Source organism: Apostichopus japonicus, chromosome 16, assembly GCF_037975245.1.
Source record: "Apostichopus japonicus isolate 1M-3 chromosome 16, ASM3797524v1, whole genome shotgun sequence".
In the NCBI taxonomy this organism is placed as follows: Eukaryota; Metazoa; Echinodermata; class Holothuroidea; order Aspidochirotida; family Stichopodidae; genus Apostichopus; species Apostichopus japonicus.
Genome location: NC_092576.1, coordinates 33815018 through 33832638, shown reverse-complemented (window position 1 = coordinate 33832638; position 17621 = coordinate 33815018). Strand labels below are relative to the sequence as shown.

At 36.5% G+C, this 17621-nt stretch overlaps 1 long non-coding RNA gene across 1 annotated transcript; it reads left to right on the top strand.

The window, feature by feature from the left end:
* Positions 1–1661: 1661 nt before the first annotated feature.
* Positions 1662–17621, top strand: LOC139982166 (uncharacterized). Its single transcript, XR_011798011.1, has 4 exons — positions 1662–1771; positions 12602–12780; positions 16772–16889; positions 17122–17621. It is a non-coding gene; the product is annotated as an uncharacterized lncRNA (long non-coding RNA).

Sequence of the window (17621 nt, the reverse complement as noted above, 5' to 3'; positions counted from 1 at the left end):
TCGAGCTCATTGGTACATTCGTAGAATCCCCGGATCTCACAACAATATCATTACCATTTACGATTTGTGCAAATATTTTAAGGGAATAAATCTCATTTAAAGGTGGGCGCTGAAAACACAATCTGCATCTATGTGCTGACTATGTTTCCAAACGTACTGAAAATTTGCTTTACCTTTACTACTACTACTTGCGGTGATAACACCAATTTTTCAACGGTTGATGATTTATATTTACCTGCAAATAAGGACGTCGCTGAGTTTATATTTCAGCAAAAACGATCATTTTTTTTATGAAAAAAAGAATATCTAGCTTTCTTGATATCAAAATAATGATAAAAATCATATTAGTTAAACAAACAACAATTTAAAAGATAAAACAAAAATGGTCTTAAGGTGAATTATTTATTATTAAGCAAAATTTGAAAGTAACATCGTATCGTTATAATGCCTTTGAGCATTTCTTTGTGTAACCCTTGATGTTATTTCAAAAAAGTAATGGAACTGTATTTAATAGGTACTTTCATTATGAGGTAAATCTGAACGCTTCCCTTCTTGCCTAATCACAATGTTGGGGTTCTTTAGAGAAGGAAGTACTTTGGCTATATAAGTGCTGTATGAACGCGTTTTAAAACAAAAGGCGGAAATTTAAGGTCAATCGATGTACAGGTATAGCCATATACTTACAGTACGCTTGAATCCAACCAATTATCTTTTATTTTGCATCTACTAAATATTACATTTTATTTTCTGCGTATAGAATAACCCATGTGGGTAATATCATATTACCTTATATCGGGGGGGGGGGGGGGGGAGTATGGCGTGTCGACCACGGAAGTGACATTCTTGTGGGGTTTGACGTGGTTACCGAGAGTGACACCCGTGGGGACGGTGGAGTGTGTAAATAGCGGTACGTCCCACTTGAAGAGAAATACAACTGAATTAAGCGATAACATAAATCATTATAGAAACTGCTATACCTCCCTTCAAAGAAGGCGAGGATGGGGCTCGATAACGACACTAAATATACTTACACAACTACATCAATGATATCATGGTACACTCTCTGACATCATAATCACTCGATATAATTTGTCTGTGGGCGAATCATGTAAACAGGATAAGTAGTCATTCATTTGCATCGAGACCGCCGGTATAATGCGCTACGATTAAAGGGCTTTTCAATCGGAGCCAAGATAAGAATTGACAAATAACATCATATTCCTTGCCAAATGTAAGGCTAGTAGGTCTACTCAGTTGATAAGAGCGCTGACATAACTTGACACTGATTAATATTTTGAGAAAACAAACTGTTTAAAATATCACTTACAATTGGACAAAGAGATAAGTGGGATTTTTTGCAATATTGTAAAGATTAAAAATATTACAAGCAACATTCCAGCATGTATCATTTATTTCACAGACCTTTAAATAAAAATAACAATATCCATCTAATAGAAATAGTCCTGTTAAATAACCTTTCTTTATTCTCATCAAACAGATTGATATGATCGTAGAAAAGAGAACAAAGTGCATTAGATCATAAATTTCATCTAATATTGTTTACCTTTGCGAAGCAGATACAATTTTTTTCATGTATTCGTATTACTCATATCCTACAGGAAGTAATGAATCCATCCCATACTGTATGTACGTGGATTACATTATATCACAACGTTAAAGCACAAGGATTCGGTCCGCCATGTTGTAATTTTATAGTTTAGAGTCTGGAAAATAAATGGAACAGTTCCAGGAGAGAAAATCGGTATGAAAGGTAAGATTGAATCGACCAACAATGAGAACGGCAATCTTTGTAAAAACAAATAACAGTATTATACTACAGAGGGAGATGATGTTAATAACTACCGTTAACATAACACGTTTGATTCGTTGTTGTTATAACATTGTTGTCGTGATTCGAGCTGAAGTTCATATGCAATGGTAGTGAATGTATAGTAAAATAATTGCACAGTACCAAGAAGAATATTTCATGTCATTAATTCGTTTAACTACAATTACCACATATATTACTTTTTTAAGATATATTTATACAAGGGAAGTGTTGTATGGTGCCCTTGGTGCATGTTATTTATTGCATTTGATACAAAACCCGTGACTTTGTAACATTATACTGTACTTATAGAAGTAATTATGTGGATTTTAATTAAGTGTTAAACGTAAGTGCAGTACAGTCGGATACTTGATTAGACACACGTTAAGTGTGACTCGTAGTGTTGTAGAGAGGGAATTGTTTTGGCGATAACCAACAACTTTGAGTATAAGATTCCGAGGAACAAGTACCGCAGTCCGTGCAATGCTTTTGATTACTTGCCTGTGGCAGGCAAGTCACCAAGGTTGGCGAGTGTTAAAATTGCATACAGTTATATGACATCAATGATATTCAATTTACACATGTGTGACAAAAAAACTGTGTGAACTGCAGTTGTGGGACGTCCTAAATCTGTTTAAGCCTATAAACTATTCTTCTTTCTGCTGAAGTTCAATGCAAAAAAAGAAAAGAAAAACAATGGCCCAAATGTGTATTAGACTAAATATGCACATATTGTCCCACATCTACTGAAGTTACTTGTCTTGTCCCTATACCAACATATGATGGACAGGTAAATTTATATTAAGTTACATGCCGTTAGAGGACATTGAAATAATGTAGGCTGGGGTTACTTCCTCCTACAAACTTGTAATGCCCCTCCCCCCTAAACTTTAAACTACCAGACAAATGCACATGGCAACGCCACTGGTTGTAAGTCTTCGGAACTATGAACTCTCCATGTTACAGTGTAGGTTTCGGAAATTTTACAAACAATGTTCGACTTTATTATACTAGTATTTACATTCATATTTCTTTAACAATCAGTGTTCAGGTATTAACTAACAAGATCGATGTACACATGATACATGAATATTTTCAAGTAGGTATTGAGCATCTTTGTTTTTCATTAACTAACGGCTTATTTACAATTCCATTGTTTATTTTGCACATTTTGTTATATTAAGTTTCATTTATCTTACTTCATTGGCAGTAAGTGTTAAATAAGCAGATTTTCAACACAATAATTTATATATATATATATATATATATATATATATATATATATATATATATATATATATATATATATATATATTATAGTACATGCTTTGACAGTGTAAATATGAGTATATATGGTACAGTGATAGGCCAAGTATAGCGTTAGTTATTTAGGCATATTGACTAATACGACACATACAGTTAGAGGACATGTAACGTAGTGTAAGTTATGTATACTATGCCACGTAAAGTTAAACGACAGGTAGCGTAAGGTATATATTATATGCTACGTACAGTTTGATAGGGCAGATACTGTTAGTGTAAGTTATGTATTATCGATACCATTAGAGGACATTAGGTGTCTGCATAATATAAGTTATGTAATATGTAGTACATGCAGTCATATAACATGGTACCGGTAGTGTTCGTTAACATGGTACCGGTAGTGTTAGTGATGTATTATATGGTACATACAGTTATAGGATAGACAATTATTACATGGTACATACAATTAGAGGACAGGAAGTGTAACTTGCGTACTATATGGAACATACATTATACCTATACTGTAATGTGTCGAATATCGACTGAGATGGTGGAGGTGGTACTATCGTTGCCCATGTAGAAAATATTTGGTTAGCTATTTCGGAAGCGTAGCTCCAAGAAGCTCGGCGCAAATATAATATTAAAACATTTTGTTGATTTAAGGATGATTCATTCTCTCCGAGGCAACTAATGTTCAATTAAATATGTGTACATTAATTCAGAACGACTTGCCTCTTTAAACAAACAAATTCTCAGATATTGGAAAGCTTGGAATCACACGTGATGGGCCATCTGATCCATGATTGTTTCAATATTACCTTATTTGAACATTTTTATTATTCCTCAAATCTATCACTGAATCATCGAATGATTTGTGAGGAAGAAAACAACATGTGGTCCTGTTTTTTAGGTTTTTCTTTGTCTGAAAATACGGGTAAATTAACTAGACGTCTGAAATTTGATCAAGCAATTTGTAATGTATATCTTTATTCGGGAACCGTAGGAATTAACGAGGGGACATTTGAAGGTCAAAAGGTTATATACATTGCAGAAGTTTGATAGGAACTGAAAGGAAATAATAACATTTTAGACATACCACTAGAGGACATCCGGTATCGTAATAGTGTAAGTTACATATTACATGGTACATTCAGTTATAGGACAGAAAGTGTAAGTTATGTATAATGTGGTACATGCAGTATGAGCAGGGAGTTGTTAAAACAACTCCCTGGTATGAGGCCATCGGCACCTACTGGCAATAACTGTTTTTTACCTGCATGTCAGCGCAATCTGGGCAACAAAAACCTTGTTTTAGGGGTCTTTTTTTGCCTTAACGGGCTTTTTGCCCTCAGGGTATTTTTACCCTCTAGACGCTCGATAGCCTAGACGATTCTGGTTCTTTCACAGTCAAAAGAACAAATCGAATACCTATGAGATACCGATGCGAAAAATAACTGATAACATTATGACGTCTCCGGGTAAAAGAACGGAGGATTAATGTACAATAAGCTATTGCTGATGAGCGGAACATTCCCAGAATCACTACACACGATATATTCTTTTTTTAATAGATGACCGATTTTTTGAAGTCAATTGATGAATATTTAGACCACTTTAGGTCTCCCTGGAGCAGCGTATAAAAAATTAAAATTTCAGTTTCTCACATTGACATATCTTAGTGATTATATCATGTTAAACAATAATTATTCATTTAGACCTCTTTATGTCTCCCTGGAGCAGCGTTTAAAAAATAGAAATTTCAGGCCCTCATTTCGACATATCTTATTGGTTATATAATGTTAAATGATGACAAAATCATTGGTTTATTTAATATGGTAGGAAAACAAATAAAGTAACACAACGTTTAAATGCAACAATTTAAACAAAATTAATGTACTTTTTTAGTAGCGCAGAAAGAATGCGCGCATTCAAATATTGACGTTGCTGTGGATAAGACTCTGCTATACACCGCAATATCAAATACGCGCCTGATCTGTCTTATACAGTGTACAGTCATGTCGTGTCTCTGCTACCCCGCCTCTTTGGTATTCATTTATCCAAGCAAGAAACTGTCAATGTCTGCAGTAAAATGTCTTCTGAAGAGATAAATTTGTTGGTATAGTCTTGGAGTAAGACCTGATATGTCATTGAAATTCAAATTATCTTACTTGGTATCTACTTTACTTTTATTTTTTTTCGACACGAAACCAACACTGACCATGTTAGCAGTGTTTTCTTTTTTCTCCTTCTTAAGTATGCATACTTATATATCCATAGCAGTGATCCCTTGTCTACATAGCAAAACCAGTAGTAGCCTAATAATGTACACATATACTTTTACTTCCTGGGTAAGGAAGTGAATTAGACGGTTTGTAAGTAATTGTTACGTCGCACAGCATGGAAATGATTAAGTTTCAAATTTCTTTCAGTTGTTTGATTTACTTATATCATAACTGGTTGTACGGAATTTATTGAGATTCTCATGAACGGTTGCAGGAACCAGGTAGTTGAATTATTGGCATTTATAGAACGTGCATGTTTTTTTAGTGGCTGTCAGGGTGCTATTAGTTAATACAGTTGTATGTGTGCGTGTTGTGAGGTTATTCGGAAAAGCCATTTTGCCAGTAACTTAAACGTCATACCATCTGTGATGGCTTTGGATCTCTCTGGTAAAGAAGCTAGCAACACTAGTGATCGGTGTTTACATACATCCGTGCTTTATTCGTTAAGCCTCGTAGACCCCAAGGTGCCACTACGACATGCATACGTAACTTATCTATTTAAATCTAATTTCAAATAGTGAAATAACGTTGTTTTTCCCCAAGATATTTACTTTTAAATATTTTTATATACAGATGTTAGCTATGCACCGATTGTTTGAATTCAACTAGTAGATTTGGGGAACAGCGTGCTATTAAATTTAAATGAGGAATTTGTCGGTAGACACTCTTCTCATTATCTGCAAAAGTCATTAATTCCTCGACAATTAGTGCTCTTGACAGGAAAAAGACTTGGCTAATATCTTAGTTTGCTTATTTGTCATGAATACATGGATAAAACTCAATGAACATGTTAAAAGCGTGGAATAGCTGCGAAAAACGCAATAAGCTGCTTTAGATCATCACTTAGAATCAAGTAACTAACAATGGATCAAAGAACATAAAAACAAAGATCATAAAATCATCTTGGATGTCGTTAAATATAGTCATCGATAAGCTTAATGTGTTTCGGTGCCGTTATTGATGGGGTAGAAGAGCAATACAGGAAGTTAGAGAGAGCATATGTTGAAAGTGCTGATGAGGTACTGGGAATTGCTAAATGTACAAATAGGCCATGGATCCAAGCAGAGACGTTTTAGAAGATGAATGAGAGAAAAAGACATAAAACGGAAAACAGATAGTACAAGATCTGAGAGATTTCTAAAATAGTTCCAGAGAGAATATCGTGAATAAGACAAGGACTTAAAATTAGTGCAAAAAAAGGACAAAGGAGAATGAATAGGTGAGCTAGCAGGCAGAGTTGAGCTTGCAGCAGAAAGCAGGATCAAGAGCAAGAGTAAGGCCTAAAACAACATGGCGGAGGACAGTAGAGAAAAAAAAGTGGATGAGAGCAGGCCAGGACAGCAGCAGCCAGAAACAGGGAGAAGTGGAGGGAAGACGTCTCGGCCTTGTGTGCCCTCTTGGCACAGAGAGCTCTAAGATTAAGATGATATATATGTATATATATATATATATGTATTTATTTACATACATAGATACATACATACATACATACATACATACATACAAACATACATACATATATATCTATTTATATACAAGCAAACATAAACCTTTGGTTGGTTGGCGTCTATCTTGGTGCAGTGTGCTCTATGTTTGGTGGACAGAGAGAAGCATAGGTGAGAATTAGTTAAACAAGTGGAACAATGGTACACTGGTAGCTTCGTGTTGTACTTCTGGAATATATACCAAAGCAAGTAGACTAATGGATGATTATTGGCACACCGTCCGTTCGTCGGCCTCCGCTCCTTTGTCGGCGTCCAGTGGGTAGCATTGTCCGTAGACTGCGGTAACTTTGGCGGTGACGCCCCTTCTGAATTTGCTTACGTAGATCTTGTTCTCGTGGAGGCACTTTGATATGAGTTCCGGGCGTTTGTTGAGGAGGGATCGTTTGTCTGCGTTGATATTGGTACATTTTTGTAGAGCGAAAGGTTACACTACCTCAATTCTCCTGGAATATATAACATTGAATCTTACGGTGGACACATTTGAAGGGCCGTCCTTGGGAGCGACACATGCTGTGCGGCTAACGTCGAGAAGTGTTTGGCCAAACGGTTTACAGGTGGATGGGTCAAAGTAAAAGTAGACATTATGCACGAAAGTTATTTAATTGTTTTGCATCAAGAATAAGTCCCTGTTTCCTCGTTGCAATATTATAGTATGATATAATATAAATAATGTACTATAGTATAAGAAAATAAAATACACACAACGCTTTCTAGACTGAGCAAAGTAGAATTCCTGATATATTTCAAATCTGGGCACTTATAAAGAGAATCGGTGACAGGTCAAATTCAGTAATGAATACTTAATTATAATGTCGCGTATCATTGTATGGTCTAGGGATTGATTAAATACACCTACTGGCAACTTATTCCAGTTAACAAATGAACACATGTTTTGATGGTTTATTAAATATTAGGATACAACAGGTTTCCTTTGATCAGAGTACTCACCGACGAGAGATATTACTTCTTACTGTAAAAGACCAGATGGTGAGAAGTGTCTGATGGTGACACCCATGGGAGGGGGGGGGGGGAGATATTGTGTGGGAAGGAAATACAAAAACTAATTTTGTCTCTTATATTGTGTTCCCAATAGCGAGCTCTCGTAGAGCTTTTGATGATGCACGAATGCTGTTTACCGCAAAGGCAGAAAAAAAAAACACACATTGATGATAACTGAAAATATGCTAAAACAAGCATTACATTAGGTCATTTAGCTCCATTAGTACCGCACCACAATTGAGTAGTGTACATCCGCTCAAATGGTTACCCATTGTCGGAGAAAAGATGTAAAATGTACCTAATGAAATGCGTGTTTAAGCAAATTATCAGTAACCATCATTGTTTGTTCTGCTGTTATATGAAAGAGCACAATTTATAATATAGATGGTGTGAAAATCAGGAGTATCGAGGGTGCTATAAACTATTTTAGAAAATCTATAGTTAAATGTTGATATTACTCCGAACGATCACATGGACGGGTGGGGCTCAGTATGCTAAAATTGCTCCTCGTCTTGCTCAAAATCTAAATGGTCATGATATAGAAGTTTGCAAGTGCCATGGTCGGCCAAGATCTCAGCTATTATATGTTGGGTAGGATATACCAGTTGAAAACTTCTATCTTTGCTTTGACAGGTCTTGAACGGGATGTGTTTAGTGTGTATGTCAATGAACAATTAATTGTGGTGCGAGACCTATATGATAACTATGGCTAACATATCGATCGGATGTACCTATACTCTGATGCTGGTGTTGTACCTTATGTAAAGATAGCTTCCATAAACAAGACAAGTATGTTAACTTAAACTCGAAACATGGCCGTCAATTTAGCCAACGCAAGAATGGATGTGGCTGTTCGTGGTCGTGACTAGGCGTCTTAAAATGTCCTTCCTTCTGAAGTTGACAAAATAGGTATCCCATTCAAGTAGCTAGCAAACGTATCAGGAAATCTTTATTTGGTGTGATTTCTAAATTGGTTTTAGTCTCATACTCGCAAGCATGGCAAAACTGCGATCAAATTTTTTGAGCCTTTACTTTCACCTGCAGGATGTACACATTTTGCACACTAAACTAAGAATTCCCACTCAAAGTTGTCTTCTGTAAATCGGTCTTTCACTTTTGTTTGGCAGATTAAGGTCGTTCCTATCCGAAAATAGCAATCTGAAAACCAATGTGTAAGGCCATGTTCAGCCTTCCAAAATTACAACGTAATGATACGGGACGCTATGTAGCCCAAGCCCGGAATCCCAAAGTACCAGGCTAGTGCTACAGTAGTGTCATCAATGTACACGCTTTCGCGCAGACTACCATGTTACTAACGTTTAGTGACACTGACACAGCGATAGTGCAGTGATGATAGTCCCCTGTACCATGACATCTTTCATAACGTTGTAGTAGCAGTGGGCTGAATTCAATAGTTATTCTTCAGGTAATGCCCCCATCACTGCTGGCACTAGGCCTTGAGCTCCAATTAGTTTACAGACCAGTTAGTTACCTCTCCTGAAAAGAAACGTTAGTTCCCTCCTATAAAAACGTTAGTTTCCACCCCTAAATCTAAGTTTTTAGAGGAAGAAACTAACATTTTTCAGGGGAGAAAAGTAAATGTTTCACAGGAGAGGAAAGAGAGACTATACTATTTAGAAAGAGTTAGTTTAGGTAGTGAAGCAACTGTAGTAAAATGTTATGTAATCTATGTTTTAGGAGATTTTATTCAAATAAGGTAACATATTTCAAGGACGCGGATGCTATTTGGGAAGAAATATTTTTTTTTGTAATTGAAGAAATTGTAGTAAATTAAATAAATGATGTAGAGAGGAAAGTATCGTTTTAGGGGAGGAATCAAGGAAGGCATATACAGGCTACGTTGTTTGGAAATAGTAATTGTAGTAGGTATAGAAAGCCTTGTTGAAAGTATTCAAGATTAGGTTTAGGTGGTTTGGTCAGTTTTTTTTTTTCAATACCAACATGGGTAGGCCCGCATATTATTAATGTTTTTCTCTGTAATTAGAATTTGGCATAGATAGGAACAATTTGCTGGGATGGCTGTTAATAGATGTTTTAGTAGCCTTTTAAGATCAGTGAATATTAAAATAGTCTCCATTCTCTTGAATAATGGTACAGGAATATAGTTAGGGATTCTTGTACACAATACTTAGCAAACTGTTGGAGTGGAAAAGGTGAGTTTCTTTTTTTTTTACCGGTGTTCCTTGTTTTTTAACATGGGATACATTAACTGAATTCTTTCCTATGATATGGTTCAGGTTGCAGTGCTATCCTGAAATACAATGTGTAAACATAAATGCAAGTGTAAATACAAGACAAAAGAGAAAATTGAATCATTATCAGTAATACATCTTGAAGATCGCTGTTGGTGCGGATGGCTCCATCCCACAATTATTACCATTCACCTAAACAACAGACAATCAATTGATCTTCCCATTACCACATTAAATTCCACACATGTTAATTACCATGTGTCCCATATATAGTCCTATGCACACAATACAGCCTTTTCACAAACAATATTTATCTTCCGATCACTGGACAGTTACACAAATCAGGTACCAAGTCACATTTTTTATTTTCCTTCATACATTACTGACACAACTTTATTCAGCTTACTATACAAGAAAATATGCCGTCTGAGCCTTCACCAGAAAAAAATATGTTAGTTTCCTTAACCTAACGCATTATTTTCCCTCCCTTATCGTTACTTTTCTCCCTCAAATATGTTCTCAACATTAATTCCACTTACTACATCTATTCTTTCCACATAGCTTAGCCAATATGAGTCGCCTGAGAAATGTTAGCTTTCTCCCCTGATGCTGAAGGGGGATTTCATGCTTATATGCATGTCGTCAGAAACGCCATGTTCGGTAATAATATGCATAATGGGTAATACAATTGGAAGTCATACGGTCAGATCTCCGACTGTGTACAGTAGTGTGACTCGTAAATCACTTCCATGCAAAACGTCAACAACCTTCCAGCTGTCTGCTCAGGAAGCTAAAGATCATTAGATTTGGCAAGACGACAATGAAAATGTTTTCAGTGGAATGTGAAAAGGATTACCAGAAAAATTTATATACTGAAAGCCCATGCCTGTTTTTAAATGACATCCTTTAAAGGATTTTTTTAGTAATAAATTGGCTCCAGTCCTTCCGGTCATATCGAGCGAGGAACCTATGCATTCAACTTGGCGCGTGTGTGTGTGTGACGCTTGGCTTGTGTACACGATATCTCAATAAGGAAATGATGTATCATGACCTAACTTGGTGGGTTGATAACCCATAGTAAGAGGAAGATCCCTATTCTTTCGGCGCCCGCAAAGGTCTCCAAAGGTCAGTTAGGGTCAAAAATGCAAAATATTAAAATAGTAAAAACTCTCATGGGGTCAGGGATCGTTTCCAAACGCAACAGTCATATGATCCAAGGTCAACAAAGGTTACTTAGGGGTCAAAAACTAGTATTTTTGCAATAACTTGAGAACCAAATGTCCATCAAGGCTGGGAGTTACGCTATTGTAATCAAATAGTCGACCTACATTTGGGTGACCTTTGACCTCAGGTTGATCTCCATTGACCTGTATTAGTTTATTTCAAGTTGAATATTTGAATTTTTGTGGCCATATTCAGATCTTAATTGTCCATAAGTTGACTCCTCTGAAACTGTGTGCGAAGTACTTAGAGATCAAGGTTTCGTTTGGTTTTGTTAAAACTCTTAATAGGAACAGTAAGGATGATTCTGTGATTTTGTAAAACAAGCTAAGTCTTGCTCATGTCAGTCACCTGGTCCTCAACAGGTTTTCAAAAGGACCAACAGTTGATTTATGATATTTTGGCAATAATATTGTCTGTGTACATCGGACTACGGAACAATTTTAGAACAGTGCTGCTCCCTTGTAAATATTCCTTACAAGCATGGAACCATAGTGCCCTTAGGTTCTTGTTTGCCTTTCAATCGCCCTAAGCCTTGCCCTGTGATGAATTTTAGTTTCTGTGATAGAGTGGTTGAAATGTTGGCCCGTCCTGCCAGAAAACTTGAGTCTAACACTGAATTTTGTCGAGGAGTGCTGCACATTGGTCAGAATCGATCAGATATCACCCTTAGCTTGGCCATGAGACATTACACGAAATGTGAACAGACTTTGCGTAAAGATGTGAACACAAAATATCTCACTCTAATCTTGGCATTGATACAGTACACTAGAATGTGTACAGACTTTCCGTATGTCTGTGATTCCAAAACTTTGTTATTTCAGAACAACAAATAATGAAGAAAACCTAGTGAGAGAATTCTGGAATGTTTTAAATCATCTTCAAACGATTGCTAACTTTTAACTTCACTGGGAATTTTTCATCTGAATCGCTACTTTACTTTCATAAATGTTACCTATTGTTGCTACAGTGTAGCTTGCTAATGATAGTGTTTCATCTTACAGTGTCTATCCTACAGTCGCCCATCGTTCTCCACTGTTCAAAATATATGAGATGAAGTTGGCATGACGTTAACATTTCACTTCTCCTGAATTATAGGATAGAAAATCCCCGAACTATGACTGTGGCTATGAAAAAATATCGATTATTTGTAATATACCCAATACACTGCCCAAAAAAATCCTTTAAGAAAAATCATTCGTTGTACAGTATGCGTACATGTGATATTGGGATGATGCTGTACTAAATTCTGTTTTTTTTTTTCTATTCTCACCGTTATGATGATTTTAGGCAAGCGTACTAAACATGGAATTGCACCTTCTTTAAACGGCACACAATGAAAGAAACTGTTTATGTGGTTGAAGTTGATTCCTTAACAGAAGGCTATTTACGGGAATTTGCTTAACAAACTTGCAGATGAACTCGTAACAACACGATCAATGATCAGATGAAAACATGAAGGGCAAATCGTAAGTCAGTTTCAGACCATTTTCATTCCACTTTAGGTTCCACAAAATGGCAATTTAACATATGGGTCGTTCCGTGTCAAATCACGGATAGCTATTGCTGGACCCTCTCCAAAAGTTCCTGTTTTGAAATTCTGCAACTTGCCGCCACCGTAGAATTGTGGCATTTCCTTGATTTTTGAGGTCCCATTTTTTAGCAATTAAACACCCTAATACTTTTTTATGAAGATACCTATAAAGTCTATCCCATATAAATGGTTAATAAATATTTAGGCTATAAATACATTTTAAATTAAGTGATCTAAACCAGAAGTAGACAGTAAATTGCAAACAAAATTTGTTTTTATGACAGTGAAATCACCCAGGCTCATGTTACATACATGTGGAACATCAAAACAGGAAAACAAGTTTTTGTATACAAATCCTAAACTTTGGGGACTTTTGATTTCAAAATCAGGCACAATACCCTCCTGAAATTATGTGTACAATCTGTGTATTACTATATCTCTTTCAGAAAAAAATGATCATATTTTACCATTTCTGTGGGATAGACTTTATAGGTATCTGTAATAGAAAGGTAGTAAGGTGCTTAATTCCTGAGAAATGAGACCTCAAAAATCAAGAAAATGCCCCGGTGGCGACAAATTACAGAATTTCAAAACGTGATAAATCAGCCAATTTTGAGGCAAAGCAACTGAAATTTTCAGAATATGCATATTTTATAGTGTTTCAATCATAAATTAAATTTGGGAAATTTCAAAAGATGTTGAACTACAACATACTCTAACAACATACAACACACTCTACTACTAAGCAATTTGATATGGAATGACCCATAGGATTAACCCTTTTTGACTTCTTTACCTCTCTTTTAAGAGATATTCCAGTGGATAGATATTACTGCTTGAAATATTAAATTATCTGCGCTTAAGTTAACTAATGCCCGTGTATATTGTCCATGTAACACACAGCATAGAGTTTGACATCATAGGGGTATTGGGCTGAAATTGTCTTGATGTCTACTTTTCATGTAAAATCATTGCACCTCCTAGGAATAACATATTCTTTCCCAGCACATTTGGTAATCGTAACCTTTGTAGTCTTACAGGCTGATGAGTGTGTGTGTGAAGCCATGTTTGGAAACACGATATCTCAAGAAGGGAAACTTGGACCAATATCATATTTGGTGTGTAAAAGTACCACATTGTGTAGTAAAGGTCTATTGTTTGTTATTAGGGGTCACTAGGGGTCAAATTGTGAAACCTTGAAGAGACTAGATCTCCAGAAGGAAAGCTTGGACCAATATCATATTTAGTATGTACAGGAGTTGTGTCACATTGAGTTCAAGAAAACTATTGATTTTTTTGGAGGTCAAAAGTCATTAGGGTCACCAGGGGTCAAATTGTGAAACATCGTAAACACGATATTTCAAGAAGGAAAGCTTGGACGAACCTCTTATTAAGTATGTAGTTGTGACACGTTAAGTACAAGGATCTTTTTTTTTTGCGGAGGTCAAATGTCTCCAGAGGTCAACTTGAGGAAACCTTGTTTAATAATCTATTGTATCTCTCACTGTTCAGCCTATGAGATTACATTAGAACAGGAGAGGCAAGCGGCAATTGGAAATTAGCTAAAGGGCATCCGTAGATATGAATCAAGAAGTCTCCACCAAATCTCCATTGACTTAAGTGTGTCGGTACCTTATGTTGCTGCATACATGCCTGTGCACAAAGATGTGTAATGAAACTTTGTACTGTTTGTACACGCTTAATGTGATGAAATGGACGATATCATTTTGAATATTTGATATGATATCTTTGCTTCCATTGTGAACTTTTCAGGTATATTTCACAACTGTCAAGACTCATTGCCAAATAAAAACTTCAGGTTTGGATGTTGTAAGGTTGGGGAAATGACCAGGTGTTGTTTACAAAAACTATCTGTTGCCTGGTTTTATGTTTTAAAGGCAACCCCGACACAAAATCTTGGGGACAAGGGGGGTTAAATTTGACTGGCGCCTGCTTAATGTACGGCTTGTAGGCGTACCACAAAGAAGCCTGTTGTCTTTGGTAGCGATCATTATCTATGTAGAATACAAGAACAGTTTTCATCTCGGTCATCAGGTGCCATTGTGAATATTGTGTTATTATATCTCAATGCTTTGTGAGGTACTACTTAGAATGAAGTATGCTGATCATCCTGGTTTCACCCAACAACCTACTGTAGTAGGGGGTTGAAACCCTATACCCCGTGACCAACATCTCTGAACTAAGTTTCTTGGTCTGTAATGATGCATTAAGGTATGTCAAACAATATGAGCTCCTGTATACTGTACCTTGGCTTAGGGTCAGCAACTCTTGTTTAATGGCCGTTGCTATTGCAACCACCACAAAACAGTAAAAGTCATCTGTAACTAGTGATGCTGGTGACAAAACATAGGTAATTGTGCTCTGTGAATACGTGGTACTGTAGCATCCAACGATGGCATAGGTACAGTTTAAGGAACAGTTGTCATAGCAACTCCCAAAAAATACTGAACATTGTTCCTAAATAGGTGAAAAAGGCTTCAACAATAACAGTCACATTTAAATCCTTTGCCATGGTAACCACTCAATAATGCACAAAAAATGGAATATCAACATGATATAAGTTGTTATTCTCTGATATTTACAACCAATAGCAAATTTTAAAGTAGTTGTTACCATGCTACCAAAAGAAATCCTAGTTCTATTAGGAATATTTACTTTAGTTTGTCTTAGTCTTGATAAGAATCGGATACAATCGACTCTACATCAGATTGATCAGGCTTGATCTAGAACCTCATCATTCCAACATTCATTTCAGCTTCATCGAGGTCTTCTTCTCCTTCATCATAAGAGTCAGACTCATCTACTGCAGTACTTCATCTTCAAACCTAAATTGGTGTGGAAGAGCTTGCTTTGAATACTTCTCGGCATAACATTTGCTGTTTCTTAAAAACCCAACCGTGCCCTATGGTGAGGTAGATTGGCGAATTGAAAGTGTAGTTGTAGATACTGTAAGACAAATATATTGCCCTCTCGATATGATGTAAGAGGGTATCTTCATCAGGAGGAAGACGAGATAATGTTGTGTTCTTCAACTTCTTCCACATTTTCACCCTAGCTTGGCACAGTGATTCACTAGATTTGTCACCATAGACATAAATAATGACAAATTTGGTAATATCCTTGATAACTGATGTTTTCAATTCTAGGGAACTACCACCATCCTGGAGCAGCTTGATTCCCTTTTCATCTTGTTTCTGTTTGTTGGAAATGACTCGTGCAGTTTTGGATACACGTTTGGATACAGGGTAACAGAGGGGTGTTAAAGTATCCTCAATCCAAATGGTACATTTCAGAAAGCACAGAAAAGCAAATTACAATCTTGCATGACCAAAAAGACATTGTTGTGACTAATTGTTTAGCTTTTTTCACCTATAGATTTAGGAACAATTTTCAGTATTTGTAAGTAGTTGCTATGACAACTGTTCCTTAAACTGTACCTATGCCTGCTTTGGGTACAGTACCACTGTATTCACAGAGCACAATTACCTATGTTTTGACACCAACATCAATAGTTTTCTTTCATGAGTTTAGAAGTTACAGATAAATTTTACAGTTTTTTGGTGGTTGCCATAGCAATGGCCTCACAAAAAGTTTTTGACCCTAAGCCAATGTATATATAGGAGCCTAAATTGTTTGATATACCCCAATTTCATCATTACAGACCAAGAAACCTTGGTTCAGAGGTGTCGATCACAGGGAATAGGGTTTCAACGCCACTATAGTGTGTCATATTCAAATAAGAATATAAATGTTGCAGCATTGAAACCACACTGCAGTTTTGCTGTCTGGTTATTAATGAAACATTGAACCATCCATATGTAACAACAAAACAATGCAGTATATATTTTGACAGTTAACAGAATGATGTAAATATTTAGTTTCAGTATTTTTCTCATATTTCTAAGAAAGAAAAACAGATTCGCAGAAGCAATGGGCAGGGGCTGTTCTGACACGACCCCTTCACGCTTGGTAGACTGTCTGAAGTAAATCACGTGACAATGGAGCTGACATCAGAACTTCAAGGTAGATGCCTTTAACTCTGACATTGTCATTTGTGAATCTTTACTTTCTTTTGGTAAAAAATATAACCCCCCACCCCCTGTCGTCTTAATAACACAGAACAGTAACAAAACTGTATTATCAGTACTGAATAAACAATTGAGATTTACGTGTTTTCATGAGTGCCATTAACTTATTGTTTGTCAAATGTAGTCATACGTAGAACATTTACACACTGTTTCTTTTTTTTCTTCAGAGAAGAAAATATTTCTGATAGAAGGTCTCAAAAAGACATACAAAGACCAATATGATGCGATTCAACCGCTACCATATGTTAAAGATAGACTTTATTGTGTAGACAAGGTCTTTGTAGAAGGGGGCGTTGAAGTTTGTCTGGCACCAGAGCTGACGCGAGGCACCGGGGGATCATGGGAGCGTTTGGAATCTTACAAAAGTGTTTATACTGACTTCCGGTGTAAATCCAAGAGACGCATTATACAAGGAGAGCCCGGGTATGGTAAGTCAACGTTAACCCTTCAGCTGGCCTACGATTGGTGCAATGACGTATCGGATTCCCCGATGAAAAATGTAGAAATACTAATTCTTCTTCGGCTAAGACAACTTGGAAGAGTAAAGCATCTCTTTGGGGCGATTAAGTCGTTCCTTCTGTCCCGTGAACCCCGTGTTAGCCAATATGATATTGAAAAGATCATTAAAAGTTGCTCGTCCATCCACATTACTTTGGATGGATATGAC